Source organism: Mirounga leonina, unplaced genomic scaffold (assembly GCF_011800145.1).
Source record: "Mirounga leonina isolate KUSES-001 unplaced genomic scaffold, KU_Mleo_1.0 Mir_127, whole genome shotgun sequence".
In the NCBI taxonomy this organism is placed as follows: Eukaryota; Metazoa; Chordata; class Mammalia; order Carnivora; family Phocidae; genus Mirounga; species Mirounga leonina.
In genome coordinates, this window is record NW_023270316.1 from 54,770,602 (window position 1) to 54,795,082 (window position 24,481).

Below are 24,481 nucleotides of genomic sequence, written 5' to 3' on the forward strand. Positions count from 1 at the left end.
GAAAGAAAGAAAGTGGGGCCTGAAATTGCATTTCTACAGGGATGTATGTGCACATTAAAGTGTGAAAAGCATGGTTGGAGAGCTCCTCAGTCCTCTTTTTGTCAGACCATCTGGTAAAGGTAGACAATGACCCCTTGGCATCTAGGGCAGGAGCTGATGGACCATGGATCAGTCCCTTCACAGATGGGGGCAAACGGTGACACATGGTGAAGAGGAAAAGAAGAGAAAGAAGCCTGGCCTTGGGGATGACCTCTTTGTCTCAACTCTGTGAGGCTGTTATTCTATCTCATAGGAGTCAACCTGATATAAAAGCATTCTAGGGGCGCCTGGGTGGCTCAGTTGGTTAAGCAACTGCCTTCGGCTCAGGTCATGATCCTGGAGTCCCGGGATCGAGTCCCGCATCGGGTTCCCTGCTCAGCAGGGAATCTGCTTCTCCCTCTGACCCTCCTCCCTCTCATACTCTCTGTCTCTCATTCTCTCTCTCAAAATAAATAAATAAAATCTAAAAAAAATAAAATTAAATTAAAAAAAATAAAAGCATTCTACAAGGCAACATTTCTTAAGCTATGGGTTGCATATGTTTTCTTAGGGTCTGGAATCATTCTTTTTTAATATTACATTTTAATTTCAATGATAATCTTAAAAAATAATTAGGATGATCAGAATCACATCGAACTCTGAGTATATCCATGCAATACTTGTACTTCCAATGAGGATGTGATGCAGACAAAAGTTTTGCAGGAGTTTGAAAAGAGGAAAGTGCTGAGAGAGTTGATTCACTAATCCCATGGTCAAAGTTTTACATTCAAAAGAATCTGCTCTACTGCAATCAGGATGTGTTCCTCTTGTAAGCAGATCCCATCATTCTATGTACCAACTTGCAAAAATTCATTAGCAGCAAGCATAATAGCAAATATACGGTGAAGCATTTTTCTGTTCCTTATTCAAGCAGTAATTGAATTTGCTATTCATTTAATGTATATTCCAATTACATTGTGATGTTAACTTTATCTTCAAGAGAACAAGACAGTTTTAGAGACCTACTTTTAAATTTGGATTTAAATTCCTGGATTTCTCACTGACAGTTTTGCTTATGTATAAGATTTTATTGAACTAAAAGAACAATGTCTTGAAAATGTTAATATTGTCTTGAAAAGTATACATAGGTGAATATGTATAAGTAGAAATATTATTGAAGTCACATCAGTACTATAGAAGTCACAAAAAGGAAACCAAAAAATATATAAAATCGGTTATGAGGCTGTGCTTGAAATTTAATTCTAGCACACAGCATTCTTTATCACACTGAAATTGTTGATTTGCTTATTCTAGTTTCACAGCCTTGCTTGTATTTAATAAGCAAATTTGTTTTGGCTTTATAGTTGTATAATAGCTATATACATAAGGAGCTTATATCTTATTTTATGACTTTATATATTTAAGTAACATAATAAAAATAAGTCAATAATGGAGGTTTATGATAATTCTTTTCTTTTCTTTTTCATTTATTTATTTTTTAAGATTTTTTAAAATTTTATTTATTTATTTGACAGAGAGAGACACAACGAGAGAGGGAACACAAGCAGGGGGAGTGGGAGAGGGAGAATCAGGTTTCCCACGGAGCAGGGAGCCCGACTCGGGGCTCGATCCCAGGACCCTAGGATCATGACCTGGGCCGAAGGCAGATGCTTAACCAACTGAGCCAGCCAGGCATCCCAATTCTTTTCTTTTAATAGAGAAGTTCTCATTATTTAAATTTGAGAAACATCTCCATAAGAAGGCTGTTTATCTGATTCTGCCCACACTGGGGACTAGAATCTAGACTGAAGGGTCCTGCACATTCCACCTAGTGTATATATATTCCACCTGTAATGTGCTTTGAGAGGGTTCTTTAATGGGGCATCTTACTAAGATAACAAAATGCATTGGCTAAAATAGCTGAACTCACACTGCAAAATAAGAACTGCTAATTCGTTTATATTCTGCCTCTTTCCCAAAAGAATTTAGGTAGTTTTCAAATATAAATAAAACATTGCAAGATAAAAGAAAAGCACACTGGGTGAGAGAAGTAGAGCAAAGGAAGATAAGGGTGTGAGAGTCCGAGAGAGCCTGAGTGAGGTTAGTACACAAATGCATGCTCTGAGGTCCCAGTGTCACACCGAGAATGACTTGTTTCAATCCAGTTTTCTCCATAGGATACCTATGAACCACGCCTGCCTTGTTCATCCACATACCCTTAGCCTCTTTCACAGAGCCTGGAACATTGTAGCTATTGAATCAATGAATGAAAGGGATGGGTCACAATAGGAAGGGGGGAAACAACAACTTGGAAAGGCAGAAATAAATCAGTTGTGCAACAAATGCATAAGTATATCTGAAATCAAGAGGGAAAATTTTCCCCGTGGGTGTCTGTAGGTGTATATTTTCTGACACTGTTGACTTAGGCATAAACTTATTTTAGAGATCAAATACAAATAACTAGAAGTAAAACTAGCAATATTTATATCACTATTAAATAGAGATCAATAACTAAATTTAAACAACTCTCCAAATATATATATGGCTAGTGGAATAGGAGTAAGAACAAATAATTATACCACATCCCAACTTATATCCACGTGCTGAAACCTGGGGAGCCCTGCCATTACCTAAAGAAGATTCCAAACAATTTTATCTAATTTGGGCAGGGCATTTATTGTCGTCCAATGTGTTCCTACTGGAAAGAATTGAGGTGGTGATCAATGAATGGGTCACAGATTATCTAGTCGAAACACACTTCCTTCCCCCATACTTAAAGATGGGCTCTTCTAGGTCTACCTTACCACCTATCTCTTATCCCACACTGCACAGGATGGGAATTTACACAGTACTAACCCATCTACAAGATGGCTTCATATGTCCCAGGTAGTCATAAGCTCAGTGAACAATATGGCAGAACAGTTACAAAGGGCTTCCAATGCCTCTTTGCCATTTCATGAGGTTCTGATGGGTCTGTCAACCATAGTAGTGGCATTTCTGGGATGGTCATGGGATAAAAGCATGTCTAATCAAGGTCTTTCTTTGGGTTTGGTATATGGATACGAGGAGAAAAAAGCTTACTTTCTTTGTTTGAGTTGTTAATTCGGAATGCTGAAGCCTAGGATTGTTGGAAGTCATCTGTAATTGTTAATTTTATGTGCCAACTTGATTGAACCATGATGACCAGATTTTTGGTCAAATGTTCTGGAAGTTTCTGTGAGGAAGATTTAGATGATATTAACATTAAATAGGTGGACTTCAGTAAAGCAAATTGACCTCCATGATGTGGGTGGGACTCATCTAATTAGTTGAAGGCCTGAATAGTAAAAAGACTGATGTACCCCAAGAAAGAGGAAATTCTGCAGCCTGATGGCCTCTGGACTTGAACTGTAACATTGGCTCTTTCCTGGTAATCTATCCTCCTGACCCACTATGCAGTTTGAACATATCAGCATTTACAATTGTATGAGTCAATTCCTTAAAATTAAAAAAAAAATTCCTTTTTTTTTTAATTTAAATTTTACTTAATGAACATACAGCGCAATATTGGTTTCTGGAGTAGAATTCAGTGGTTCATCACTTACATACAACACCCAGTGCTCATCATAACAAGTGCCCTCCTTAATACCCATCACCCATCAAGTGTATCCCTCACCCACCTCCCTCCATCAACCCTCAGAATGTTCTCTATTGTTAAGAGTCTTTTATGGCTTGTTTCCCTCTCTCCTTTTTTCATTTCCCTCTTCCCATATGTTCATCTGTTTTCTTTCTTTTTATTTTTTTATTTTATTTTTATTTTTTTTATTTATTTATTTGAGAGAGAGAATGAGATAGAGAGAGCATGAGAGGGGGGGGAGTCAGAGGGAGAAGCAGACTCCCTGCTGAGCAGGGAGCCTGATGCGGGACTCCATCCCAGGACTCCAGGATCATGACCTGAGCCGAAGGCAGTCGCTTAACCAACTGAGCCACCCAGGCGCCCCATCTGTTTTCTTTCTTAAATTCCACATATGAGTGAGGTCATATTGCATTTGTCTTTCTCTGACTGACTTATTTCACTTAGCATAATACACTCTAGTTCCACCCATGTTGTTGCAAACGGCAAGATTTCATTCTTTGTGATGCTTGAGTAATATTCCATTGTATATATACACCATATTTTCTTTTTTCTGAAAGATTTATTTATTTATTTATTTATTTATTTATTTATTTATTTATTTATTTTAGAGAGATAGAGAGTGTGCACTAGTGGGAGGGGCAGAGGGAGAAGGAGAGAGAATCTCAAGCAGACTCAGTTCTGAGTGCAGAGCCTGGCATGAGGCTCGATCTCAGGACTCTGAGATCATGAGCCATAAACCAAGAGTTGGACACTTAACCAACTGAGCCATCCAGGCACCCTATATCTTCTTTATCCATTCTTCGGCGGATGGACATTTGGGCTCTTTCCATAGTTTGGTTATTGTCGATAATGCTGCTATGCGCATCGGGATGCATGTACCCCTTCAAATCTGTATTTTTGTATTCTTTGGATAAATACCTGTAGTGCAATTGCAAGGTCGTAGGGTAGTTACACTTTTAACTTTTGGGGGAGGCTCCATACTGTTCTCCAGAGTGGCTGCACCAGTACAAGAGGGTTCCCTTTTCTCAACATCCTCTTCAACACCTGTTCTTTCTTGTGTCATTAATTTTAGCCATCCTGACAAGTGTAGATAAAGATATACATATACATGTTCTTTTTTTTTTTTTTAAAGATTTTATTTATTTGACAGAGAGAGACACAGCGAGAGAGAGAGAGAACACAAGCAGAGGGAGTAAGAGAGGGAGAAGCAGGCTTCCCGCTGAGCAGGGAGCCCAATGAGGGGCTCGATCCCAGGACCCTGGGATCATGACCTGAGTTGAAGGCAGACACTTAATGACTGAGCCACCCAGACGCCCCACATGTTCTTTTTCTCTAGAGAAAAATATACCATCATCTTTCCTATGTCTTGAGGAAAGAACATTGATAGTGGAAAAGATGAGGCCAATAGAGAAGGAGAATGAAAGAGAGAGATACTAAATGATACTCAGATCTCTGGGTCCAGCTCCCTATCTGGACTTGAAGTTTGACATGAGCCAATAAATGTCCTTTATTTAGTTGGACTTGGATTCCTGTTATCTGAAAATCGAATCCTAACTAATACAAATTTCTTTTCTCCTCTTTCTCCTTCTTCAAATTCAATGGCAAATGATACATGTACTAGTTATTTTCATTTAGAGTAATTATCACTGAAATTTCCATCCAAATTCCAATCCCAAGCCCCTTGTCATATGTTTTGCCTATATTGACATGAAATGATACCTTCTTTAATTGGCTATGCATATTAAACATTCAGAAAGATCTTCACATGTGTTTTGTTATGAGATCTTGGAGTTTATTTTTAATGGCCTTTGACCTATATAAAACAATGCTACCAAAACCTCCACTAGCTAAAGATGTTGATGAGTAATCATAACATCAATTGTAACTACTTAGTAAAGTCCATTGTATTTGTGCAGTCAGCATGCCCAACTTAGAAAGTCAGGTTTCCAAAGGTTTGGAAAATCACAGTGAAAGTGAGGCTCGGGATCCCATTTACATTTTGGGTTCTAGAACTACCAATAGTTCTTTTCCTTCAATAGTTTAGCTTCTTGTTTTGTGCTAGGAAGAGATCTCAGCACTTTTCTTCCATGCTTGTTCATTTGTTATTATGAATGGATTTATTTTCCCCGTTGCTATGTTCCTGGTCCTGCCCTTAAGAAAAACAGATTGCCCTGTATAATATTTCAAGCCACTTATGTTCATTAATGATGTAGATAATCTTAACATTCATCAGTTTTGAAGCAGAGCATGCTTTACAGAGACCACTGCTTTCCCTTAGGAATAAAAAAAGAAACATTTTCAAATTGCTTATGACTAGTTTTAGAAACAAACCCTCAAAGATAGCAAAACAGAGCAACCAGAATTACGCTGCTTTCATACAGAGAAGAAAAAAGAGGAATGTATCATTGGTTGTATTCAAAAAGAAGAGAGTCAAACTTTGAAAAACTTCTTGGTTCCTTTTCAACTTAACATTTCCTGTTTCTTATATATGCATTATAATGCAATTAATTCTGGCTTAATTAGCATTGGCTGTAAAATAAATTAGCTATCCCAAGGCACAACATATTAATGGTTATGATAGAGCAACAAAGAGTTTTACCAGGCTTTCCATATTGCAAATTGTTAAGAAAAATTCCAATGATCAGTTTTAGGAGTTGTTTTGCCATGTTCTAAAATAACATCGTGTAATAAAACTTGCTGGGAAGGTTATAGTAATATTTTGAACACAGGTCCATCAAGGTTGATCTTGGATTTTAGAAATCTGCCTTACTTGTGTGTATTTTATTTCCAATCTGAAATTTATGCCGCTCTGACTCATTTTTTCCAAGAATTTAGATGGAGACACTTGGATTATGTCTATCTGTGGTAGAGAATTGGGCGGAAACATAGAATTTTATGAAATATGTTTCTACAGAGCAGAAAATGGCCTCATGGTTTCAAATTATTACAATCAGTGTCATAGAAAGGCAACGACCACGTTGTTCACCTTCATTCACCCATCTTTTGTCATCCCACCCCTCTCTTGCTTGCCTGTCCATCAGTTTGCTCAGTCCTACCTATTAATCAGCTTTCTTCAATGTGTGCAAAGCGCTGTCTCAGGTTGAACTTGAATAGCTTATGAGAATAATGTTTACATCATCATTTAATGTCCTTTTTACCCTAAATGGATTCTCTCCACTCTGAATATCGAAGCTGTTACTTTAGATTCAAGCAATTTCCACAGTGACATCTTCCTCACTGTAATGGGTGATTGGTATTGAGGCTTCTCATGATGTTATGTTTTAGATGGCATGCCACACACACTGTCACGAGCTTTTTATTCCTTGCCCAAAGTGTAAAATCACTTTGTATGAAGAGTCAGAGTTGTGACACCATTTTACAGATGGAAGAACTGAAATCTGGCCTGAAACTTAGTCAACATCTGAGTTCAACACAGAGATATTTTGCAGACAGCCACAAAAGGAAGAAAATAGCACACATGTTTCATTAATATTAGTGAAAGTTTCTGGATATCGGTGAAAATGAAAAGTTGATGATATTCACATTGAGGAATTTTGGTAACTCAGCAGTGGGGCTTTTCCAAACCATCGTGGGTGGCCAAAATCACTGCTCATTCAAAGCCAAATGCTACCCTGGAATGTCTCTGCAGAGCAGAGAGAAGAAATGCAAAGTTTAATTAAAAAGAGCTCCTCAAGAGCTAGAAGATCAACTCTGTTGCTTAATTAAATTGTAGACATTTTGGAGAACTGAATATGTAAGTGATAGATCTTATTTCTCAGGCCCCCTTTGTCTGATCTTGGACTCTCCCCACAAAGGCCAGAGCCAGCCTGATAGTGGATGTCCTTTTTCTCCCCAGGGAGACTCTTCAGTATTCTACAGTCCCACTCGCTAGTCCTTTTCCAGGTCTGGAGGAGAGGGGGTGGGTGGCATTTTCCTTCCCATTCTCCTCAGTGGGGCTTCTCTCTAGACCTTTGGCACATTTGGGAATGGCCCCAGGATCCAGCCTTAAAAAGATCAGAGGAGTCAACGTGGGCATAAGTGGTGCCTGGATGATTCCGGAGATGCAGAGAGAATGGCAGCGTTTGTAAATTCTTGCTTTTAACAGGTTTCACCCTTACCGTCACAACACCAAGACAGGCAGACTCTGGAGAGCTAGGATATCCCTCTGGATTGAACAGAGACCCAAGCATTCTTTCTGCCCTCTGGGAGCCAGACTACGTGGTCTGGTGATGACTTTCCTATTATCTTGACTCTCCACTCTTGTCAATGGGGAAGGACCCTTGTCAGGCCATTCCCAGGCCAGCGGGGGAGGGGGCTCACAAGCATTTATCTGCAGTCTTCTGTTTTTCCATCAATCCATCTCTGGAATGAGATGTACTCTATAGGCCTGAAACCTAACGTTTTTTATCATATGGTTCTCCCCCGACCCACGCCCATATCCCTTTCATTTAAATAACTGGTCCTCATAGTCAGGACTGTCCATAGACATAAGCGGAGAAGGTAGTTTGAGGTCTACTAAAAGACTCAATTATCTGAAATACATTTACTCTTGTGGGCCTGCCCCAGTACTTACATGCTATCGGTATTGAAATAAACCTTTGGGAATAGGGGAGGACAAAATTCCTCAGGGCACCCAAGGTAAAGTTCAAATGTGTGACCAGAAAGAGGAAACATATTAGCCCCGTCAGTGCCCGCTAACATTTTACCAGGGTTTGGTCTGCCGTATCAGGCTGTGGTATGGTTGAATGAGAGCGACTCTGTAGCTCATCTAGACCATGTGTTTTTCAAAAGTGTAAGGTGAGACTCGGCATTTAAGTGACCCACTCAAGGCTTGTAGTGGCATAGAATCAGAACCCATGCCTTTTACCCCCTAGCCTGAAGTTCTTCCTGTATCTGCATCCTGTGACTTGGGAAAGTTGGGCACAGCTGCAAGAGACCGAGATGTGTATCAGCCACACAACAGGGAAGGGACAGCACAGGGACACACTGCATTACAGATAATGGGAAGAGTAGGGGATGAAGCAGGAATCCCCACTGGTACCTATTAAGGACTGGATTGTTCCCACAACCCCCACAGGCTCTGTGCCTATTGGTGAAGTAGATGTAGGGCCAGGGAGTTGGTAGCATGAATCTCTAGGCACAGCCCTGAGGGAATGGGCAGGCTTACTACACACTGGGGAAAGAGATTTGGGAAAGGTGGTCATCATGTGAAACCCTTGAAGAAGTCAGACTCAGGAGATCCTTTGGGGCTTGACAAAGTAAGGCTAGAAGTACCTAAAAAAAAAGACATGAAACAGCTAAAGGTGAATTTTTCTTCCACACTTTTGTCTAGAACAGGGCCTAGTAGAGTCATATAGTAAAGATGCGGACCAGTGAACTCAGGACCCAAATAAGAGCCGTACTGAACACGTAATCGGGTGAAGTCCCACCCTGATGTCTAACACCTTGATATTGCAAAGCAAATTGTGATCCATTTTCTGATGTGGGATGTGAGATTTTTCACAATCTTCCTGTGAAACAGGTCGGTACTATGGAGGGATCTCAATTTATAGACAGAAAAAAGGAAAAAAAGAGCTAAGTGGTCAAACAGTATGCCCAAGAACATAACATGCTTACAGGCCAACCAAGGCCTACACATCAAAGTATCAAGGCTTAAATCTAGGACCTGGCCAGGGCTAGAACACAGTTGCAAGTGGAGTTCATACTCTGCTTCCCCGGTATTGTTTGTGTCACAAAATTCAGTTTTTAAAGTATTGTGTGGCATCTGCACTAAGGTGTGTTTTATGATTCAAATGACTTCTTTCTTCCCCAGTATTTCTTTAAACATCCCTACCACCTTCCTGTCTCCGATGCTGTGCTCTTCATTCAGCCTTACCAGCTCCTTCCTTCTGTTCCAGACCTCTTAATGTTGGATGTGTTCTCTCCCTTGGTGATCTCATTCTGTCCCATGACTTCACATATCAACTGTATAGCCAGGACCCAAAATTTCATTCTCCAACCCTTATCCCCTTTCCAGGCTCCACAGTCACACCCAACTCCTACCCAGTTAGCTTCACGTGGATGGCGGGTAGGCATTTCAAGTGTAACCTGTTTAAAAGAGAACTCTTGGTTCCATAGCCACCTCACCCCGTACTCCCAGACCTACTCCTCCCCTGCCCTCGCTATATTGACAAGCAGCACTGCTATTCACCCACTTGCCATAGACCTGAAAGTCTTTCTTCTTTTTTCTCCTCACACATGCACATCCAGTCTGTCATCAAGTTGTCCATTCTACCTTCAAAATACATCACTGATCGTGACCTCTTCGACCACCTCTACCATCATCTTCCAACTGGCCTTCCAGCTGGTCTTTTCACGGTCTCCGGGATACCACTCTGAACCTTAACAATCTTTTCCCCATACAGCAGCCAGAGGGACCTCATGCTTAAATCAGATCATGTTGCCTCCCTACTCAAAAGCCTCTACAGATGCCTGGCTGGCTCAGTCAGTAGAGCATGTGGTCCTTGATCTTGGGGTGGTGGGTTCAAGCCCCATTTTGGACTTAGAGCTTACTTAAAACAAAACAAAACAAAACAAAACAAAGCAAAAAAACCTTCAGTCAAAAGCCTCTACTAACTTCCCATTGCCCTTAACATAAACACTCAACTCTTGACTGGGGCCTCTCCAGCCAGGATGATCTGGCTCCTGCCTACCCTGTCAAACTCGGCTACTAAATTGCTACTTTACTCTTGCCTCCTGGCTCTCCTCGAACATGTGAGTTCTCAACATTTCTGTGCTGTGGATCCCTTCGGCAATCTGAGAAGGCCCATGGATCGCCTCTCAGAAGCAAGTTTTTAAATTCATAAAGTGAAATACATGAGATTACAAAGGATACAACTGCCCTGAAGTGTGATTACCAGAATATTAAAAAATCAAATTTGTGATAAAATAATAGATGTGCTTCTTCGTCAACATGAATAACAGGATCTAGCTGCTCTAACAACAATCATAATTTTGAAGTTGTGATGAGCACAAATGACATTTTGAGATATCTGCAACAACTATAATGTGATATGAAAGTGTCTGTGATTTCTTTGGGTGATGGAGTCACAGATGCGGCTAAAACACTGCAGTTTGTTTGCCCATATTTAGTAGTGGAAGAAAGGCTAAATTTCAGTTAGAAGTTAGTGAAAAGAGAGATGCAGTTTTTTTCCCATTCAACTTCAGGGCCTCTGATTCTATTCATGGACACCAAGTTAATAACTCCTCCTTAATACATCAAGCTCATCCCCATCTCTGGACCTGTGTACTTGTTATTCCCTCACCTAGAATGCTTTTCCCCCAGATCTGTGCAGAGCTCCTTCTCACCTCACTCAAGCTTCTGTTCAAAGGTTGCTTTCTCAGAGAATGCTTCCTTCCTTCCCCCTCTACCTGAAACAGCACCCTTAGCCCCCCCATCACACTCCTTCCCCTTGTTCTGCTTCATCTCCCAACCTTGCTTACCACCTCCAAAGTCATGTTGCTTATGTGCTTGTGTACCTGTTTACTAGCTTCTTGAAGGTAAAAAGCTCCACTCCCTGTCTTGGTCTCCAAGGTCTCCCAGCATCTAGAATGGGCCTGCTCCAAGAAAGCATGCAGCAAATATCTGTGGGATGAGTAAATGGCTGTAAAGAAAGGGATATGATCTAGACTTTCAGATATATGAAAGGAAGAGATATTTTGTTCCGAATTCCAATTAAAAGGGACAGGTTTTCACTTTTTTTTTTTTTCAAAAATGGGATTTCCAATAGGGGAACTATATTCCATGTTTTAAAGTCTTATAAATATGGTTCCTGACACAGCTTGGGCATGTGCCTGGTTCCCTACCAGAGGATTGGCTGTTAGACCACCAGAAGGCTGGTAAACCTTTATTGCAATGAGCCATAGCTTGGTTTCACTACTTCAATTAAAATATAGCAGATTCCTTCTAATAATAGCTATTTTCTTTTAAACTTGCTCTTAGCATTTGTATTTGGCTGACCCTGAGAAGGGAATATTATTGAATTGGCATTATACTTGACTCAAAAGATAGTAACATTATAGAGCAAACATAATGGTTTATCTCATTATGTGGAGGCAACTTAATTCTTTATTGCAAGGGGTAGCTTAATATTGAGGCCTTGGGGGACTTCCTGGAGATAACTCATTAGCCGTTAAAAATATGAGCCTTGATATTACTCAGTCATAAAAAAAAAGAGGTCTTGCCATTTGTAACCACATGGATGGACCTAGGGGATATTATGCTAACAGAAATAAGTCAGATAGAGTAAGACAAATACCATATGACTTCACTTACATGTGGAATCTAAAAGACAAAACAAATGAACAAACAAAAAACAAAAACAGACCTTAAATACAGAGAACAAACTAGTGGTTGCCAGAGGGGAGGCAGATGGGGGAATGAAAGAAATAGATAAAGGGGATTAAGAGGTACAAACTTCTAGTTATAAAATATATAAGTCATGGAAATGGAAAGTACAGTCCAGGGAATACAATCAACAATGTTATAACAACGTTGCTGGGTGAGATATGGTGACTACCCTTACCGTGTTGAGCATGTGGAACGTATAGAATTGTCCAGTTACTATGTTCTGTGCCTGAAAGTAATACAACATTGTATGTCAACTAGATTTCAATAATAAAAACTTTTGGAAAAATGAAGTGTGTTTCTTGGAAACAAAATATGGGTGTTGAACTCAGGAAAGTAGACACAGTGTGAGAGGTAAACAGATATGGTTCCTGCCGCTGTGATTCTGGAGCAGTGGTTGTGGGTGGGATGTCTCAGGCAGAACATGTGGAATATGAGAAGGAACCCAAATCAGCTCCTAAGGAACCCATGGAAGAGGAAAAAATAAAAATAAAAAAAAGCCAGGAAGGAAAACTTGGAATCAGAAATACCAAGTTGTTCAAGTATCGACTTGTTCAAGTATAAATTGACTCACTAATTGCCTCAGGTATGTAATTCTTGACCAGTTCTTAAAGATAAGGAAGAATAAAGAGGGAAAGGTAATCCATGTCCTGTGACCTTTATAAAAAAGAGAAGAAGATACAGCACAAAAGTAACAAACAACATCTGAAAAATACTAATCATTTCTCATTTGCAAATCACCTTACAAAAGCAAACACCTAAATGGAAAAGTTGGCAAAATGTAGAGCTTGATAAAGAAATCCAGAGAAAAATACTAGGGCAAACCTCAAGTGAATACAGAAATAACTCTGAGAGTTAAAATGGAAAGGTAAAAAAAAAACCAAAAACACAACAACCTTATTAAATGCCAGCAGTGGATGTGTCCCTGCTGTACCAAGAAACTGTTGATGTTCCCAGAGTATCTGTGTTAAGTAATTGAAACAAAATGATTTTTATTCAAACAATTGCATTTTGAACAGCAAAAAATTTGAAAGCAAAGTAAAGCAAAAATAATCCAACCCTGAAACAAACAGACCTACATATCAGATGAACATGTAGTCGTGAAACACAGAACAGAAAAAAAATTATTTAATTGCAAGTGTTTTGACTAGTAATCACTGGCAAATGAATGGACAATATTTCCAAATGGCAGAGTGCACATCTTGGGTGCCTAATGCTGGTTCTTGAGGAAAATGAACTGATTGGAAAAAAAATTCCAGACTTTTCTTTTAAGCAAAAAACTTCCATTTAATGGAAATCTTTCAGGATATAGGACAGTTGAATCTGATTGAATCTGGTGGACAGGGGGGACCCAGGGCCCTGCCCACCGAGCCACCCCTTGCCCCGAGCACTCTACCACCTTCCCCCATCCTTACTCTAGGCAGCCCCTGAAGAACCTCTGGAAACGCAGAGCTCTGTGTAGCACTATCTGAAAACTGCTGGATTCAAGAAGAAACACACAGTGAGCACGATGCCCCACTGTGACACCCCAAGAACTTTAATTCATTCCTAACATTTCCTTAGTGACTTGATCCAACGTAAATGTATCCACTTATTAGCTGAAGTGCTTTAAGCATCAGAAAACAGTCAGCTCGAGACCAGTTTCTTCATCTCTGCCACAGCTGCTGTAGACACATACATCCTAGACTCTGGTGTTATGTGAGCAATGGTTGCAGAGCTGGCCCAGCATAGTGGCCAGTCGGGGGTGGGGAGGAGAAGTGGATGTAGTGGGCATTTCTCTGCTCATTTTCCAGAGAAGCCAGGGTAGGAGGTAAAGGAGGCTTAAGCTTCAGGTCGCTTCACTTGCATGGATCCCTCATGACACCAGTTAATGAGTGTCACCAATCCAAAGACTGTTGAAGATTAGTTACTGTGCAAACTTGAACCAACCTGAAATCTTACAGCTCATATATGAAAGAAATTTGATAGAAGTTCTCCCAATCCTAAAAGTTTACATAAGATGACCAATAACATGTTATAAAGCCAAAAGAAACTTTTCTAACTATCAGTAATAAAATACAATTTACCATCAGCCATGCTAGGGGAAAGACTAAGTTATGCATTATCACTATAAAAAACGGTACTACAAAATCCTGGCCAAGAAGAAGAAGAAGCCATAAGTATGCAGCAAAAAAAAAAAAAAAAAAAAAGAAGAAGAAGAAGAAGAAGGAGTAGTGAAAAAGAAATTAGAGAGGTGTACCAGGCAGTTGAACAATAAAAGATATTATATTTTTTTAGGTTTTATAGTTTTTATTATTGGTCAGCTTTTTAAACTTTAAAATTTGTTGTGATTTCTTTACTCATTGTAAACCAAGATTCATTTTTGCACTGACTTTGTATTCAGCATTTTGTACTCTTTTTATTAAAGGTGGTGCCAAAAATTATACAAGCTTCAGGCCTCACAAAACCGGGATCCATTGCTGTCTACCAGCAGAGCCAATGGGGGAAAGCTACTGTCTTACTTGGGGTCTTATTTGGACCACATTCATAGCAAAGGTCAGATCACACCCCCGCCCTTCAAGCCAACTGAATCCTTTAATACTCAATTAACACTACGTACTTCGAAGAAGAGAACTACTAGTATAATAGGGATCCACCTTGCATCTAAGCTGGAGTTCAACTATGGGCATAGATCCTAAACCACTAGGGTAGGCCTAGAAGACATTTATTTGCACAAACAACCGAGGAGCCTTCTGCAAAGAGACTCATTCTAAGGGGATCAGGAGCCTCACTTGGGCATCTTGACCCTGTGGTAAGTCTTTGTCATTAAAGTTCTCAGTAGAATGTTTGTCACTCGATTTTGTTTCGTGGACACATACATCCACACTTAGTCACTTACAACTCACACAAGACTCCTGTGTGAGTCCTTTACAGAAAAGACCAGAGCCCGGAGGGAGCAGCTTCCCTGAGGCTGCTATGTAACTATAAGGTGAGGGAGACCCTTTCTGAGAGGAGGTGGGACCAGGGTCAGGTCAACTCTAACATTTTGGGAACATCACCGCTTTCCAGTGCTGTGGCATGAGATAGCAGTGCCCACAGGTGTCTGGTGGGAAAGAGTGTCCTGGTGGACCCAGCAGAATAAATTTGTCCGTGAGTATATGAAGACTTCCAGAAAACTGGGGAGACGTGTTACAGAGAATTGAGGATATCCTGGCTGGGCTGGAATGGGAATGAAGTAGTGAAATTTGGTTCATTACTAACAATGCAGTTCAGCTTCAGGTAGGGGAGGCATGAGGAAAACAGGGTTATGTCTGTAATGACAGTGTGGGGTTGAGGTTCTCGGGGGGAACATAGTCAAGAGGACCTGGGTGTTCCCTACCACAAACCTGCTGTGTGACTTGACATCTCTGCTTCCTCATGTGTAGAAGCTTGGTGCCGCCGTCAGATGGATGATCTCTATGGTGTCTGTTAGCTTGAACAGTCTACATTTCTAACCGAAATCTTTATGGGTCTTCCAGGGTAACATCGAACAATTACAAGAGATTCTTTTTAGAAAAGAGGGCATGCAACAAGATAAGAGCAACGGGCTCTTAGCACATTTGCCTCCTGGAAGTTTTTGTTACTTTGAATAATGAGCAAATAAATGTCTTTGAACAAGGAAGTCGAACTACCTCTCAGGGGTATACACACACACACACACACACACACACACACCACACCACACCATACCACACCGGATACCTATCAATCTCCTAAGGATCCGATTCTCTTTCATCTGGGCTTACCATTCATTACAGCGTCTGGAAGTTTGGAGAAGCGTCCCACAGTGACCAGTTCAAGATGAAACCAATGAGGCAGTGATAATGCATGACCATGCGAATGCTGGAAAACAAACCTATGTGCGTCTACACTGCGGGTTTCTGAAGACAAAGACAATCCAGATTTGTAACTTATCTGTTACAGTGAGAGAGAGGGCTGTTTTCCACGATCACATTTAATTATGGATATTTATTTATAAGATTATAAAAAGCTGAGCGTGGATCCTCTTTGAATGCCAGAGAGAGACGCTTTTTGGAGGGGCTTTCCTTGCTGCTGAGAGATACTGGATCCTCCTGTGAAGAAGCTAGGGAAGACCTTCAAGGGATCCTAATCTGAAATGGGTAAAACAGAGGGGCCAGAGTGAAGGAGCCAGCCTCAGATCTGGCTATCCAAGTCTTCAAATTAATGTTCTCTTTAGTCTCTCAGAGAGATTATATGCAAATTATTTCTGTCCTGCAAATAGCCGGCTCCCACAGGCCTAGAGAAAATGACTTTTGGAAAAATGCTGAGACCTGGAAAACACCTATCTATTTCTAGATGAACAAATGAAGCCCAAAGAAAACAAAGGACTTTTCTGGTGCTTGCGTGGGTCAGAAGCACAAATGCGCCCCGGAATCTGGGGCCCCAGAGCAGGTGAAATTCAAAGAACAGGACTTCTGCTGGGGCTGCTGAACAGGGCAGTGGGGGAAAGGGGCTGGAGGCACCATGATCATAGACTCCCTTAGAATCATGCTGTGTCATGGGCACAGTGGCCCTGCTCTGTCCCCTTGTCCCTATGCAAACTCAGTGAGTTCCAAGGCCCATGACTGGCAGTCCCAGGAGAAGGAAGGGTGGAGGCACTGGAGTAGGCCTCAGCCCTGCCCATGGCCTTTTCCTTTCCTCGGAATGCATTTTTTTTTTTAAGTTGCTTACAAAGTGAAGTTGATGGCTTTCCCAGATGCCCTGCAATCAGACAAGGCTACAAACACCCAGAAAGCCCAAATGAATTGTATACAAATGTTCTTCGGAAAGGTTAAAAACGACAACAGGAAATTAGGGAATTGTGAGGAAAATGGAAAATCCTTAGCTTATTTAAGAAGATGACAGGCTGGGAGTCCCCAGTCTCTTGCTTCTCTGCTAAACAAAGCTACTGTTAAAGAGAATGTGGACCAAAATGTGGCTACACCTCTTTCAAGATGGCAATCTTCAGGGGCGCCTGGGTGGCTCAGTTGGTTAAGCGACAGCCTTCGGCTCAGGTCATGATCCTGGAGTCCCTGGATCAAGTCCCGCATCGGGCTCCCTGCTCGGCAGGGAGCCTGCTTCTGCCTCTGACCCTCCCCCCTCTCATGTGCTCTCTCTCTTTCATTCTCTCTGTCTCAAATAAATAAATAAATAAATAATCTTAAAAAAAAAAAAAAAAAGATGGCGATCTTCAGAAAGTAAAGGACTCAGGTGGGAAGCACAGAGGAGCAGCCAAAAGAGTACTCGAAGAAGACAAGAAGTCAGTTTCCCATAGAAAAGTATACAGCAGACCAAACTTGCCTCAAGTACACCCATTGACTTTATTGACTTCGACTGAAGTTACTTGAAGGTACTCCTTAAGAGTATATATCCCAAGGGCGCCTGGGTGGCTCAGTTGGTTAAGCGACTGCCTTCGGCTCAGGTCATGATCCTGGAGTCCCTGGATCGAGTCGAGTCCCGCATCAGGCTCCCTGCTCGGCGGGGAGTCTGCTTCTCCCTCTGACCCTCCCCGCTCTCATGTGCTCTCTCTCATTCTCAATCTCTCTCAAATAAAAAAAAAAAAAAAAAAAAACTTAAAAAAAAAAAAAAGAGTATATATCCCAATCCATGTCCATGGCAGGGAAATAGCATGCACTTAGTATAGACATAAAGAAACCTACTTTGAGTTCCTCTACCCCATCTTCCCACGTATTTGTCCTGCTGACGCCACTGGGCTTACACACCCAGGCCCCTCCTGTTCCTCTGGAAAAACTCACCTCTACAGACCTTTCCCACAAATTATCTCTCTATTTCCCCCCTCTGTGCAATGCCAAGTCCAAGGAGGAACTGAAACCAAAAATTCAGTGAAATTAACATTTAGACCATTGAATCTCAACCCTGGCTGCACAACGGAATCATCTGGAGAGCTTTGTAAAATGCCCATGCCTGGCTCCCACTCCAGACCAAATAAATCAGTAGTTCACACTGGGACCAGAGCACTGGCATGTGGTAAAAGCTGGTGCAGGTCAAGACATCCTCCGACTCTGAGAGTGGTATCAGTGATTCTCAAACTTGGTTCAAATTCAAAGCTCTTTTCTTCGAATTTCAACTCTTCTGGAGCCCCGGATTCTGGTTGCATATTTTGGGGAGGTCTAAAAAAAAAAGCCCAGTGGCCAAACTGCACCCTGTATCATCAGTTAAATCAGAATTCCTGGGGGTGGGAACCAGATACCAATATTTTTTAAGATTTCTTCATTGCCTCCGAAGTTTAGCCAAATCTGAGAAGCAAAGAGTTAAAGGACAACAATCTAACCCAAACAGCAGGATCTGTGTGGGGCACCTGAAAGAGAGAAAGCTTCCAAGTGAGGGACAGGAAACCAACAGAGTTTGGCTGGAGCCTAGCTGAAGGTATTAACAAATCTAAAGATAGAATGATTAAACCAAGGGAGGAGGTCTGCATGGAAAGAGAAAGTGGGAGTCAGAGGGGAAGAGCTCGCCAAGGGGAGAGGGCATGGGTGAGCTGACAGGAACATCCAGTCCTATCTGTTTGGCAGGTTCATCTCCCAAGAGGAAATGAAGACATGAGCTTAAGAAAATGTGACACCCTTTGACATTAAAACCATCCCTCTAAAATCCCCTGCTCAGGCTGTGTACTCAAGCTGTGTTCTCATTACCATTTGTCTTCCTATTTTGTTTCGTCCTGGGAGAGAATGTGTTAGTCAAGGTGACACAAATGTCCGCTCTGCTTAGAAGTTCTCATTTCTCATCACACATTAATAAATTGTGATTTTGGTTTATACGGCCATCTCTTGAGAGCTTGACTGATGTGAATCTGTTCCTGAGAACTTGATCCATCTAGCATGTTGATATAGTCTAGTGTCCAAGTCTGCAAAGCAGTTTCATCAACATAGCATCATCTCAAAATTCCTGGGGTTTAGCATAAAGCTTTTTTTGTGGTTGTCTTCACCAGGACGGGAGATCCTGGAAGACAGGGGTCAATGTTTTATTCTTCTGTGTATCACTGATACCCAGCTTAGTGCTGGGATATTAGAGGCCATGGTGAGTGTCTAGCTATTTACACCCATGTCAGTGGTCATGCCCCTTCCACACAACGTGAGCTCTGGTCCTGGAGCAGAGTCCTAGAGGCCCCTGTGGGGCTAAGTGCAAATCTTGTAGGTACTTGATCTTGGGAATTCAGAGGGTGCTTGGTCTTAGGGAATTCGGGAGGTACAAGGGGATTGATATGTCTGGGGCAAACAGGGATACTGGGAAGGCTCAGGATAGTGACATTTAACCATCAGTATGGAAGTATTTTGATGTTTTAAAAACTAGGAGATACAATCATACTGGTGCATAACAGCTAAATATCAGCTTTGTTTGTAGGTAACAAATATTTGTGGATTAAATGAATACCTTTCACTAAAGCATCGTCCCCAGTGTTGGTGGTACTCCACTATCTGCCCACCCCCGCAATGTGGGAGACTTTCCTTCCCAGAGCACCTTGACACCAGACCCATGCAGAGTGTGACTAAGCGTGGCCTTGGCTTTAGATCACATAACCTTGGGAGCCGGTTGGGTCTGGTGCCTGGGACACAAGAACGAGAAGAGAAAGGAGTGTGGCCTCCTCGCAGGATTAGTAATACAAAGCCCAGGCTTGTTTTAACTTTAATTTACAAAGAAGCTACAAAGGCCCTAAGGCCTTTGCAACTGCGAAACTCCCTTGGCAAAATCACCGCTCTTCTCATGGTATTTGAAAGCTGTGCTTTAATAGGAAAGCAAACAAAACAAAACAAAACAAAACAAAAACCATTACTCTAATATTTGTGGCAAGACAGCCTGATCAGATGAGAACAAAACTTCCAATCCCCTTGCAAGTGGAATCTACTGTGATTTCCTGAGAAAGCGACTGTCTAAGAAAGGCCTCTTTAGCATTCTACTCTTTCTCCTACGGTTGATGTTCTGTGACAAGTGATGCTGGGGAATGTCACTGGGTGAGAACACTGGAAAACACTTGTTTACCGTGTCATTCCTGCTTTGTCATTCGGGTGGTGACTTGTCCATTTCCCTCCTCAGGGCACCTTAAAGGGACATGTGCAATCAATGACGTGGAAAGATCTAAAGAGCTCTTTATGGTTAATTGTACTGTTATTGTTAAATATGAAAATGTGTCTGTTCATAGTTCATCATGTTATCCAGTTTGGGCCTTTCAGACCTTTCCCTGGCTAGCTTACTCTCCCCCTGCCCCCGCTCCCCACTGCCCGTGCCCCTAAATTTTAGGATCGATGTGCCTCCTAAGATAGTTTATAGTTTCACTAATACACAAATTATTTCATAGCTTCTGGGTGCATATAGTTAGGAGAAGGGCTATTTGGTGCCCACTAATGATACAGAAGAGATGTCTAAGCGGATGGACAGGTACCTACCTTGGTATGGTACCAAAATACATCTAGAACAACCCTGAAGGTGGGCCACAACAGCAAGACATTTGTTCCCCAGTTACCATTTTGGTGTCATCTTCCGGCCATCTGAGAAAGCTCTCCGGCTGACATATAAACAGAAAAGATTTCATTACCCAAAAGGAAAGATCTCTTCTATCGTGAGAGCCCGGAGTGAAAACAGCACGTGAACTCAGGGCTGCCAGTGTTGTACCCCCCGTGCCAACTGGTTCAATGGGCAGAAGTGAGAATGTTAATAAACACTCTAATGAAAGGAAGTTGTTGGATAGTAATTAACATATGTCATTAGTATCTGTCCCTTTGGCCAGACACTGCAGACAGGCTGAAACCATACATACAAATGAGCGTCTGCTGGGACCGTGCGGGGAGGAAGGGGGGACAGTGTCATTGTGAGTGGCTGGTGTTGTCAGGAGCTTTAAATCACAGGCCACTTAGTAACAAAAACAGGGAAGGCTTTTGTGTTCCAGAACAGTCATGTGACTGAAAGTTTTAAAATTTTAATAAACATTTTTTCATGCTTGTTTACTTTTCTTTCACCTCAAAACATACTGTTTATAGTTCTTTTTTTTTTTCCCCTCTTTTAAGGAAAATACTGACTTAGCTCTTTTTGGTTTTGTTTTTGTTTTTTTAAATCAATGAGTACAGGACTGCAACTTAGGGCGTTTTGTGTTTAAACCACAATTTCCTAATCTCTCCAGGAAGAGAGGTGATTACGTTGAGTCTCATGGGCACCCTGTTAGTTGTATTTCTCAAGATTTACATTTTCCCTTTCTGGTTGACCTAAAATGGCTTATAAATCATACCAACTATGTCCAAATGCTGCCTCTCACAACACAGTGTAAAGTCAAAGCTGAAAACACAGACGCCAGTCCTCTTCAATTGCCTCTTTTTGCAATGGGAAACTGAGGCCTGCAAAGGTGAACCAATGTCCCTTAAATCACAGGCCTAGTCTACTGACCATTAGTCAAGCTTTTTTTTTTTTAGGTCCTAGGCCACACTGTCTCTCCCACTTTGACCAGGACTCAAAGAGGCATTAAAAAGAGACCAAACCACATTTGGATCCTCCTTCATGTGCGTTGATTTGCTGGGAGCACACACATTTGGGGGGAAACTCAACATTTCAGAAATACCAGGAGCAGTGAAGCTTGGTGCTATTTGGCAGTGAGATGTTATGAGGAATTAAAAGTAGAAAACCTAGCAGGAACAAAGGATAAGCAGAAAAAGAAAAGAAGTCAAAATCAGAGAGATTACAGTAAAATATGAGTTGACAAGGAAGATGAACACCACAAATAAGAAGGTAGCAGCCTCTGGAAGAGTCGGCTGTGAAAGTTAATAAATAATTTTCCCAGGAATTAATTTGAATGACTGAATTGAGGCATTTGCGATAATTAAAGTTGGCTGAAATCTATCGTTGTGTTGTCTTTGAAGAAAGAACTTATTAAACCAATTAAAGAACAAAAGTATAGACAAATTAGTTTAACTTACTTAAGATAACAAAATAACTTTCGAGCATTGTGTGAGCTTTAATTTTTTAATGCATTGTGCTGCCTTAAATGAGCCCCGTCTATTTGCTCAACCAGACCCAGAAAAACCTTCATTTGTGTCTGTTCAGTGGTGCTAGTTCACTTCCCAACTGTCAATGAAAAATAAAGGGCTCTATTTGGGGAGGGGTTAAAATCCCTTCTTGTAGGACATTCTGTAGGAGGGGACAGCCGGTCTCACTCGCTACACCCCAGGGAACTCTGTCAATCCCTTAGACGTCTGAGGGAAGAGAAGAGAATTCAAGGCTGTCGGAACGTGGTGGGCTCCTGGAGAACCTTCGAGCTGCCTGCAAGGTCCATTTCAGGAAGTTGCAGCCCTTCTCTAATCAGATTGGCCTTTCTCTCAGCCGATGACATCATTTATTCACTATTGTATTTGTTCAAAGAACTCGTATTGAGCACCTTCGTGGTGCCAGATGTGGTGCCGGACAGTGGGCCTTCGTTTTTGATTGTGACAGAATGTGACAGAATGGGCGTCTGTCCTTATGTAGCTTTTCGCTGCTTTCTGCGCTTGCACCTTGGTCAGGTTCCATATCAGATCATAGCACCCGGAGGTGTGAGTTTCTTGCTTTGGAAGAAGGACAGAGGAGCAGTCAAAAGAGGGAAGATTTCAACAAGGCATTTATGCTGTCAGTCTGTGGGCCTCACCATGCCCCACACAGCCCTGGGGAGAGGGTATATGATAATGCAAAGGTTCATAGACCGGAATACAATGTTAGTGCTTATAAAGACGCTGGACATCATGTGCTACAACCCTCTCATTTAACAGATGGGGACACTGAAGCACAGAGAAGGAAACAGCTCTCCTTGAAATTGTCTAGAAGGTTCAGGGCTCTGTCTCCTATACCAACTTTGCACAGACAACCAACTAAATCTTGCTTCGAGCAGGAACTCTGGGAGAGTCCGTAGCTATGTATTAGGAGAAAAGATGAATGGAGACAACTTTACATAAAAAACGGAACAAAATGGGCGCCTGGGTGGCTCAGTTGGTTGAGCGACTGCCTTCGGCTCAGGTCATGATCCTGGAGTCCCGGCATCCAGTTCCGCATCGGGCTCCCTGCTCGGCGGGGAGTCTGCTTCTCCCTCTGACCCTCCTCCCTCTCATGCTCTCTGTCTCTCATTCTCTCTGTCTCAAATAAATAAATAAAATCTTTAAAAAAAAAAAAAAAAACAGAACAAAAGAGCAACTTAAGGACATCCTTCAAAATTGTTTATGAATGCTTATAAAAACAAGGGTGTTGATTGGGGGTCCCTTCTGGAGGCTCAAGTGTGAATTGAATTGAACACATAAAATACCGTCAGGGTGGGTTGGCTTCGACATGGGGAAGTCCCAAGCTCGAATCCTCTCCTGAAGGGGTTTCTACCAGGAGAGAAAACCATTTGACACTGATTCAGGGGCAATGGTGATTAGGCAGGTGAGTGAATGCACAGGTTCCTTGCTAGGGTTGTATTACTGTGGGCTTGGTAAGTCACCAGTGCACATTCCGCAGCTGTGGGGACAGATCCTAACAGAGGACACTGACCGTTCCTCTCTCTAGGTTTCTGAGGCCCTCTGTCATTCCAACACCTTTCTGCCCAGGGACTGTCCTCTTTCAAGGATTCCCTGCTGCTGCAGTTGCTATTAATTGCAAACATAACATGCAATTACTATAACAAATTCAAATAACCCAGAAAGATAAAGAATAAGAACTGAACATTATCCTTCCCTTTCCCCCACTTTGTGCTTCCCCTCCAATTCCTTTTCTTACAGGTAACTGCTGCTAACATTTAATGTACATACTCCTCCAAAAAAAAAATACATTACATATATGAATGTGTAAATATACATGTGTGTATATATATGTGTGTGCAGATACACGGTTTATGTTTTTTATGTATGTGCACTTACATAAAAAGCTTTTCCCAACATAAATTGTATCATACCATATGTATTGTTTTGCAACTTGCCCTTTTCCCTAACCTACATATTATGCATATTTTCCCATGCTGGTAGCATATATTACAAGATAAGTGTATACTCCAGTTTATTTAATGAGTACCCAACTAATGAACATTTAGGTAGTTTCCAATTCTTTACTTTAAAAAATAACCTCCAGGGTTGCCTGGGCGGCTCAGTCGTTAAGCGTCTGCCTTCGGCTCAGGTCATGATCCCAGGCTCCTGGGATCAAGCCCCGCATCGGGCTCCCTGCTCCGCGGGAAGCCTGCTTCTCCCTCTGCCTCCGCCTGCCACACCCCTTCCTTGTGCTCTCTCTCCCTCTGTCAAATATATAAATAAAATCTTAAAAAAAATTAAAACCAAGTTCATGTAATGAGTTTCATTACACATCTCACTGGAAATGAGGTGTGTGTACAAACAGAGCGGCCGAGCTCTCCCATGTCTATCTCACTGTGAACTCTCCATAAATATTACACCAATCACAGAGGCTCCGCTGAGCTGCCCAGGGAACATGTGTTCATCAGACCTCCA

The 24,481-nt window shown here is 41.7% G+C and overlaps 1 long non-coding RNA gene across 2 annotated transcripts in view; it reads right to left on the reverse strand.

Annotated features, from left to right (window-relative positions):
- Positions 1-24,481, reverse strand: part of LOC118009406 — a 76,456-nt gene that overhangs the window by 23,224 nt on the left and 28,751 nt on the right. The window contains exon 3 of one of the 2 annotated variants that reach the window (XR_004678920.1): positions 21,948-22,582. The exons of the other annotated variant lie outside the window; for it this stretch is intronic. This is a non-coding gene — a long non-coding RNA (uncharacterized LOC118009406). Of the gene's footprint in view, positions 1-21,947; positions 22,583-24,481 lie in introns of those variants that run through there. 2 annotated transcript variants of the gene reach the window in all.